The sequence below is a fragment of the Corella eumyota genome, chromosome 6 (assembly GCF_963082875.1).
Source record: "Corella eumyota chromosome 6, kaCorEumy4.1, whole genome shotgun sequence".
Taxonomy (NCBI): domain Eukaryota; kingdom Metazoa; phylum Chordata; class Ascidiacea; order Phlebobranchia; family Corellidae; genus Corella; species Corella eumyota.
Window position 1 is genome coordinate 8,541,990 of NC_137495.1, and position 7,500 is coordinate 8,549,489.

The 7,500-nt window shown below is 25.0% G+C and overlaps 14 non-coding genes across 14 annotated transcripts; all 14 read left to right on the forward strand.

The window, feature by feature from the left end:
* Positions 1 to 143: 143 nt before the first annotated feature.
* Positions 144 to 252, forward strand: LOC145757870 (U6 spliceosomal RNA). The gene has a single exon (XR_014285883.1). It is a non-coding gene; the product is annotated as a U6 spliceosomal RNA (small nuclear RNA).
* A 438-nt stretch (positions 253 to 690) lies between these two features.
* LOC145758163 (U6 spliceosomal RNA) lies at positions 691 to 799 on the forward strand. Its single transcript, XR_014286157.1, has one exon. It is a non-coding gene; the product is annotated as a U6 spliceosomal RNA (small nuclear RNA).
* A 441-nt stretch (positions 800 to 1,240) lies between these two features.
* LOC145757871 (U6 spliceosomal RNA) lies at positions 1,241 to 1,349 on the forward strand. The gene has a single exon (XR_014285884.1). It is a non-coding gene; the product is annotated as a U6 spliceosomal RNA (small nuclear RNA).
* A 438-nt stretch (positions 1,350 to 1,787) lies between these two features.
* On the forward strand, positions 1,788 to 1,896 carry LOC145758142 (U6 spliceosomal RNA). Its single transcript, XR_014286137.1, has one exon. It is a non-coding gene; the product is annotated as a U6 spliceosomal RNA (small nuclear RNA).
* Positions 1,897 to 2,324: 428 nt separating this feature from the next.
* Positions 2,325 to 2,433, forward strand: LOC145758185 (U6 spliceosomal RNA). The gene has a single exon (XR_014286177.1). It is a non-coding gene; the product is annotated as a U6 spliceosomal RNA (small nuclear RNA).
* Positions 2,434 to 2,876: 443 nt separating this feature from the next.
* On the forward strand, positions 2,877 to 2,985 carry LOC145757731 (U6 spliceosomal RNA). The gene has a single exon (XR_014285752.1). It is a non-coding gene; the product is annotated as a U6 spliceosomal RNA (small nuclear RNA).
* A 443-nt stretch (positions 2,986 to 3,428) lies between these two features.
* LOC145758085 (U6 spliceosomal RNA) lies at positions 3,429 to 3,537 on the forward strand. Its single transcript, XR_014286084.1, has one exon. It is a non-coding gene; the product is annotated as a U6 spliceosomal RNA (small nuclear RNA).
* A 438-nt stretch (positions 3,538 to 3,975) lies between these two features.
* Positions 3,976 to 4,084, forward strand: LOC145757890 (U6 spliceosomal RNA). Its single transcript, XR_014285901.1, has one exon. It is a non-coding gene; the product is annotated as a U6 spliceosomal RNA (small nuclear RNA).
* A 443-nt stretch (positions 4,085 to 4,527) lies between these two features.
* LOC145757930 (U6 spliceosomal RNA) lies at positions 4,528 to 4,636 on the forward strand. The gene has a single exon (XR_014285938.1). It is a non-coding gene; the product is annotated as a U6 spliceosomal RNA (small nuclear RNA).
* A 438-nt stretch (positions 4,637 to 5,074) lies between these two features.
* LOC145758170 (U6 spliceosomal RNA) lies at positions 5,075 to 5,183 on the forward strand. The gene has a single exon (XR_014286163.1). It is a non-coding gene; the product is annotated as a U6 spliceosomal RNA (small nuclear RNA).
* Positions 5,184 to 5,613: 430 nt separating this feature from the next.
* Positions 5,614 to 5,722, forward strand: LOC145757937 (U6 spliceosomal RNA). The gene has a single exon (XR_014285945.1). It is a non-coding gene; the product is annotated as a U6 spliceosomal RNA (small nuclear RNA).
* Positions 5,723 to 6,160: 438 nt separating this feature from the next.
* Positions 6,161 to 6,269, forward strand: LOC145757979 (U6 spliceosomal RNA). The gene has a single exon (XR_014285984.1). It is a non-coding gene; the product is annotated as a U6 spliceosomal RNA (small nuclear RNA).
* Positions 6,270 to 6,699: 430 nt separating this feature from the next.
* LOC145757809 (U6 spliceosomal RNA) lies at positions 6,700 to 6,808 on the forward strand. Its single transcript, XR_014285825.1, has one exon. It is a non-coding gene; the product is annotated as a U6 spliceosomal RNA (small nuclear RNA).
* Positions 6,809 to 7,246: 438 nt separating this feature from the next.
* On the forward strand, positions 7,247 to 7,355 carry LOC145758139 (U6 spliceosomal RNA). Its single transcript, XR_014286134.1, has one exon. It is a non-coding gene; the product is annotated as a U6 spliceosomal RNA (small nuclear RNA).
* The last annotated feature ends 145 nt before the right edge of the window (positions 7,356 to 7,500 follow it).

Sequence of the window (7,500 nt, forward strand, 5' to 3'; positions counted from 1 at the left end):
AGAAAAAAGTGAGTTTTAATAATAAAAACAATAAAGTTCCTCAAACATTTGTGATGGTCGCAAGTATAGAATTTTCGTGTGTAACAAAGCGAAAATATTAAAAGTGCTTTTGATTAAATGTGACTTTATTTACCAAAGAAAACGTACTTGCTTAATAGCGGTACATATACTGAAATTGGAACGATACAGAGAAGATTAGCATGGCCCCTGCGCAAGGATGACACGCAAAATCGTGAAGCGTTCCATATATTTATTACCGTTGAAAAAGAGTTTTTTTAATTTAAAAAACAAATCTGTGATTTCTAAATAAAAATTTAACTAGTTTAGGCGATACTCGATACAGCATAATATAAAAGCAAACTAGATTTATTTGATAAATAAATTATGGTTTAAAATTATTTGATATTAAATAAGTTAAAACAAAATTTAAACAAAAATGTATTATTAAAATTGTACAAAAAAGCTATAAGTAAAAATATTGAAAAAAATTATATCAAACAAAACAGATACTAAGACAATAACAATTTTATTGACATCACATGATAAAAAAAAAAATGAGTTTTAATAATAAAAACAATAAAATTCCTCCAAACACTTGTGATGGTCGCAAGTATAGAATTTTCGTCTGTAACAAACCGAAGATATTAAAAGTGCTTTTGATTAAATGTGACTTTATTTACCAAGGTAAACGTACTTGCTTAATAGCGGTACATATACTAAAATTGGAGCAATACAGAGAAGATTAGCTTGGCCCCTGCGCAAAGATGACACGCAAATTCGTGAAGCGTTCCATATTTTTATTACCGTTGAAAAAGAATTTTTTAATTTGAAAAAACAAATCTGTGATTTCTAAATGAAAATTTAACTAAGATTAGGCGATAATCGTTACAGCATAATATAAAAAAACAAACTAGATTTATTTGATAAATAAAATATGGTTTAAAATTCTTTGATAATAAATAAGTTAAAAAAAAATTTAAACAAAAATGTATTATTAAAATTGTACAAAAAAAGCTATAAGTAAAAAAATTGAAAAAATTTATATAAAACAAAACAGATACTAAGACAATAACAATTTTATTGACATCACATGATAAAGAAAAAAGTGAGTTTTAATAATAAAAACAATAAAGTTTCTCAAACATTTGTGATGGTCGCAAGTATAGAATTTTCGTGTGTAACAAAGCGAAGATATTAAAAGTGCTTTTGATTAAATGTGACTTTATTTACCAAAGAAAACGTACTTGCTTAATAGCGGTACATATACTGAAATTGGAACGATACAGAGAAGATTAGCATGGCCCCTGCGCAAGGATGACACGCAAAATCGTGAAGCGTTCCATATATTTATTACCGTTGAAAAAGAGTTTTTTTAATTTAAAAAACAAATCTGTGATTTCTAAATAAAAATTTAACTAGTTTAGGCGATACTCGATACAGCATAATATAAAAGCAAACTAGATTTATTTGATAAATAAATTATGGTTTAAAATTATTTGATATTAAATAAGTTAAAACAAAATTTAAACAAAAATGTATTATTAAAATTGTACAAAAAAGCTATAAGTAAAAATATTGAAAAAAATTATATCAAACAAAACAGATACTAAGACAATAACAATTTTATTGACATCACATGATAAAAAAAAAAATGAGTTTTAATAATAAAAACAATAAAATTCCTCCAAACACTTGTGATGGTCGCAAGTATAGAATTTTCGTCTGTAACAAACCGAAGATATTAAAAGTGCTTTTGATTAAATGTGACTTTATTTACCAAGGTAAACGTACTTGCTTAATAGCGGTACATATACTAAAATTGGAGCGATACAGAGAAGATTAGCTTGGCCCCTGCGCAAAGATGACACGCAAATTCGTGAAGCGTTCCATATTTTTATTACCGTTGAAAAAAAGTCTTTTTAATTTAAAAAACAAATCTGTGATTTCTAAATGAAAATTTAACTAGTTTAGGCGATAATCGTTACAGCATAATATAAAAGCAAACTACATTTATTTGATAAATAAATTATGGTTTAAAATTTATTGATAATAAATAAGTTAAAAAAAAATTTAAACAAAAATATATTATTAAAGTTGTACAAAAAAAGCTATAAGTAAAAAAATTATATAAAACAAAACAGATACTAAGACAATAACAATTTTATTGACATCACATGATAAAGAAAAAAATGAGTTTTAATAAAAAAACAATAAAATTCCTCCAAACACTTGTGATGGTCGCAAGTATAGAATTTGCGTCTGTAACAAAGTGAAGATATTATAAGTGCTTTTGATTAAATGTGACTTTATTTACCAAGGTAAACGTACTTGCTTAATAGCGGTACATATACTAAAATTGGAACAGTACAGAGAAGATTAGCATGGCTCCTGCGCAAAGATGAAACGCAAAATCATGAAGCGTTCTATAATTTTATTACCGTTGAAAAAGAATTTTTTTAATTTGAAAAAACAAATCTGTGATTTCTAAATAAAAATTTAACTAAGATTAGGCGATAATCGTTACAGCATAATATAAAAAATCAAACTAGATTTATTTAATAAATAAAATATGGTTTAAAATTATTTGATATTAAATAAGTTAAAAAAAAATTTAAACAAAAATGTATTATTAAAATTGTACAAAAAAAGCTATAAGTAAAAAAATTGAAAAAATTTATATAAAACAAAACAGATACTAAGACAATAACAATTTTATTGACATCACATGATAAAGAAAAAAATGAGTTTTAATAATAAAAACAATAAAATTCCTCCAAACGTTTGTGATGGTCGCAAGTATAGAATTTTCGTGTGTAACAAAGCGAAGATATTAAAAGTGCTTTTGATTAAATGTGACTTTATTTACCAAGGTAAACGTACTTGCTTAATAGCGGTACATATACTAAAATTGGAACGATACAGAGAAGATTAGCATGGCCCCTGCGCAAGGATGACACGCAAAATCATGAAGCGTTCTATATTTTTATTACCGTTGAAAAAGAATTTTTTTAATTTGAAAAAACAAATCTGTGATTTCTAAATGAAAATTTAACTAAGATTAGGCGATAATCGTTACAGCATAATATAAAATAACAAACTAAATTTATTTGATAAATAAAATATGGTTTAAAATTTATTGATAATAAATAAGTTAAAAAAAAATTTAAACAAAAATGTATTATTAAAATTGTACAAAAAAAGCTATAAGTAAAAAAATTGAAAAAATTTATATAAAACAAAACAGATACTAAGACAATAACAATTTTATTAACATCACATGATAAAGAAAAAAATGAGTTTTAATAATAAAAACAATAAAATTCCTCCAAACATTTGTGATGGTCGCAAGTATAGAATTTTCGTGTGTAACAAAGCGAAGATATTAAAAGTGCTTTTGATTAAATGTGACTTTATTTACCAAAGAAAACGTAATTGCTTAATAGCGGTACATATACTAAAATTGGAACGATACAGAGAAGATTAGCATGGCCCCCGCGCAAGGATGACACGCAAAATCGTGAAGCGTTTCATATATTTATTACCGTTGAAAAAGAATTTTTTTAATTTAAAAAACAAATCTGTGATTTCTAAATGAAAATTTAACTAGTTTAGGCGATACTCGATACAGCATAATATAAAAGCAAACTAGATTTATTTGATAAATAAATTATGGTTGAAAATTATTTGATATTAAATAAGTTAAAACAAAATTTAAACAAAAATGTATTATTAAAATTGTACAAAAAAGCTATAAGTAAAAATATTGAAAAAAATTATATCAAACAAAACAGATACCAAGACAATAACAATTTTATTGACATCACATGATAATGAAAAAAATGAGTTTTAATAATAAAAACAATAAAATTCCTCCAAACACTTGTGATGGTCGCAAGTATAGAATTTTCGTCTGTAACAAACCGAAGATATTAAAAGTGCTTTTGATTAAATGTGACTTTTTTTACCAAGGTAAACGTACTTGCTTAATAGCGGTACATATACTAAAATTGGAACGATACAGAGAAGATTAGCATGGCCCCTGCGCAAAGATGACACGCAAAATCATGAAGCGTTCTATATTTTTATTACCGTTGAAAAAGAATTTTTTTACTTTAAAAAAACAAATCTGTGATTTCTAAATGAAAATTTAACTAAGATTAGGCGATAATCGTTACAGCATAATATAAAAAAACAAACTAGATTTATTTGATAAATAAAATATGGCTTAAAATTCTTTGATAATAAATAAGTTAAAAAAAAATTTAAACAAAAATGTATTATTAAAATTGTACAAAAAAAGCTATAAGTAAAAAAATTGAAAAAATTTATATAAAACAAAACAGATACTAAGACAATAACAATTTTATTGACATCACATGATAAAGAAAAAAATGAGTTTTAATAATAAAAACAATAAAATTCCTCCAAACATTTGTGATGGTCGCAAGTATAAAATTTTCGTGTGTAACAAAGCGAAGATATTAAAAGTGCTTTTGATTAAATGTGACTTTATTTACCAAAGAAAACGTACTTGCTTAATAGCGGTACATATACTAAAATTAAAACGATACAGAGAAGATTAGCATGGCCCCTGCGCAAGGATGACACGCAAAATCGTGAAGCGTTTCATATATTTATTACCGTTGAAAAAGAGTTTTTTTAATTTAAAAAACAAATCTGTGATTTCTAAATGAAAATTTAACTAGTTTAGGCGATACTCGATACAGCATAATATAAAAGAAAACTAGATTTATTTGATAAATAAATTATGGTTTAAAATTATTTGATATTAAATAAGTTAAAACAAAATTTAAACAAAAATGTATTATTAAAATTGTACAAAAAAGCTATAAGTAAAAATATTGAAAAAAATTATATCAAACAAAACAGATACCAAGACAATAACAATTTTATTGACATCACATGATAAAAAAAAAAATGAGTTTTAATAATAAAAACAATAAAATTCCTCCAAACACTTGTGATGGTCGCAAGTATAGAATTTTCGTCTATAACAAACCGAAGATATTAAAAGTGCTTTTGATTAAATGTGACTTTATTTACCAAGGTAAACGTACTTGCTTAATAGCGGTACATATACTAAAATTGGAACGATACAGAGTAGATTAGCTTGGCCCCTGCGCAAAGATGACACGCAAATTCGTGAAGCGTTCCATATTTTTATTACCGTTGAAAAAGAGTTTTTTTAATTTAAAAAACAAATCTGTGATTTCTAAATGAAAATTTAACTAAGATTAGGCGATAATCGTTACAGCATAATATAAAAGCACACTACATTTATTTGATAAATAAAATATGGTTTAAAATTCTTTGATATTAAATAAGTTAAAAAAAAATTTAAACAAAAATGTATTATTAAAGTTGTACAAAAAAAGCTATAAGTAAAAAAATTATATAAAACAAAACAGATACTAAGACAATAACAATTTTATTGACATCACATGATAAAGAAAAAAATGAGTTTTAATAATAAAAACAATAAAAGTCCTCCAAACACTTGTGATGGTCGCAAGTATAGAATTTGCGTCTGTAACAAAGCGAAGATTTTAAAAGTGATTTTGATTAAATGTGATTTTATTTACCAAGGTAAACGTACTTGCTTAATAGCGGTACATATACTAAAATTGGAACGATACAGAGAAGATTAGCATGCCCCCTGCGCAAGGATGACACGCAAAATCATGAAGCGTTCTATATATTTATTACCGTTGAAAAAGAGTTTTTTTAATTTAAAAAACAAATCTGTGATTTCTAAATGAAAGTTTAACTAGTTTAGGCGATAATCGATACAGCATAATATAAAAGCAAACTAGATTTATTTGATAAATAAATTATGGTTTAAAATTATTCGATATTAAATAAGTTAAAAAAAAATTTAAACAAAAATGTATTATTAAAATTGTACAAAAAAGCTATAAGTAAAAATATTGAAAAAAATTATATCAAACAAAACAGATACTAAGACAATAACAATTTTATTGACATCACATGATAAAGAAAAAAATGACTTTTAATAATAAAAACAATCAAATTCCTCCAAACATTTGTGATGGTCGCAAGTATAGAATTTGCGTCTGTTACAAAGCGAAGATTTTAAAAGTGCTTTTGATTAAATGTGACTTTATTTACCAAGGTAAACGTACTTGCTTAATAGCGGTACATATACTGAAATTGGAACGATACAGACAAGATTAGCATGGCCCCTGCGCAAGGATGACACGCAAAATCGTGAAGCGTTCCATATTTTTATTACCGTTAAAAAAGAGTTTTTTTAATTTAAAAAACAAATCTGTGATTTCCAAAGAAAAATTTAACCAAGTTTAGGCGATAATCGTTACAGCATAATATAAAAGCAAACTACATTTATTTGATAAATAAAATATGGTTTAAAATTATTTGATATTAAATAAGTTAAAAAAAAATTTAAACAAAAATGTATTATTAAAGTTGTACAAAAAAAGCTATAAGTAAAAAAATTATATAAAACAAAACAGATACTAAGACAATAACACTTTTATTGACATCACATGATAAAGAAAAAAATGAGTTTTAATAATAAAAACAATAAAATTCCTCCAAACATTTGTGATGGTCGCAAGTATAGAATTTTCGTGTGTAACAAAGCAAAGATATTAAAAGTGCTTTTGATTAAATGTGATTTTATTTACCAAAGAATACGTACTTGCTTAATAGCGGTACATATACTAAAATTGGAACGATACAGAGAAGATTAGCATGGCCCCTGCGCAAGGATGACACGCAAAATCGTGAAGCGTTTCATATATTTATTACCGTTGAAAAAGAGTTTTTTTAATTTAAAAAACAAATCTGTGATTTCTAAATGAAAATTTAACTAGTTTAGGCGATACTCGATACAGCATAATATAAAAGCAAACTATATTTATTTGATAAATAAATTATGGTTTAAAATTATTTGATATTAAATAAGTTAAAACAAAATTTAAACAAAAATGTATTATTAAAATTGTACAAAAAAGCTATAAGTAAAAATATTGAAAAAAATTATATCAAACAAAACAGATACCAAGACAATAACAATTTTATTGACATCACATGATAAAGAAAAAAATGAGTTTTAATAATAAAAACAATAAAATTCCTCCAAACACTTGTGATGGTCGCAAGTATAGAATTTTCGTCTGTAACAAACCGAAGATATTAAAAGTGCTTTTGATTAAATGTGACTTTATTTACCAAAGTAAACGTACTTGCTTAATAGCGGTACATATACTAAAATTGGAGCGATACAGAGAAGATTAGCTTGGCCCCTGCGCAAAGATGACACGCAAATTCGTGAAACGTTCCAAATTTTTATTACCGTTGAAAAAGAGTTTTTTTAATTTAAAAAACAAATCTGTGATTTCTAAATAAAAATTTAACTAAGATTAGGCGATAATCGTTACAGCATAATATAAAAGCACACTACATTTATTTGATAAATAAAATATGGTTTAAAAT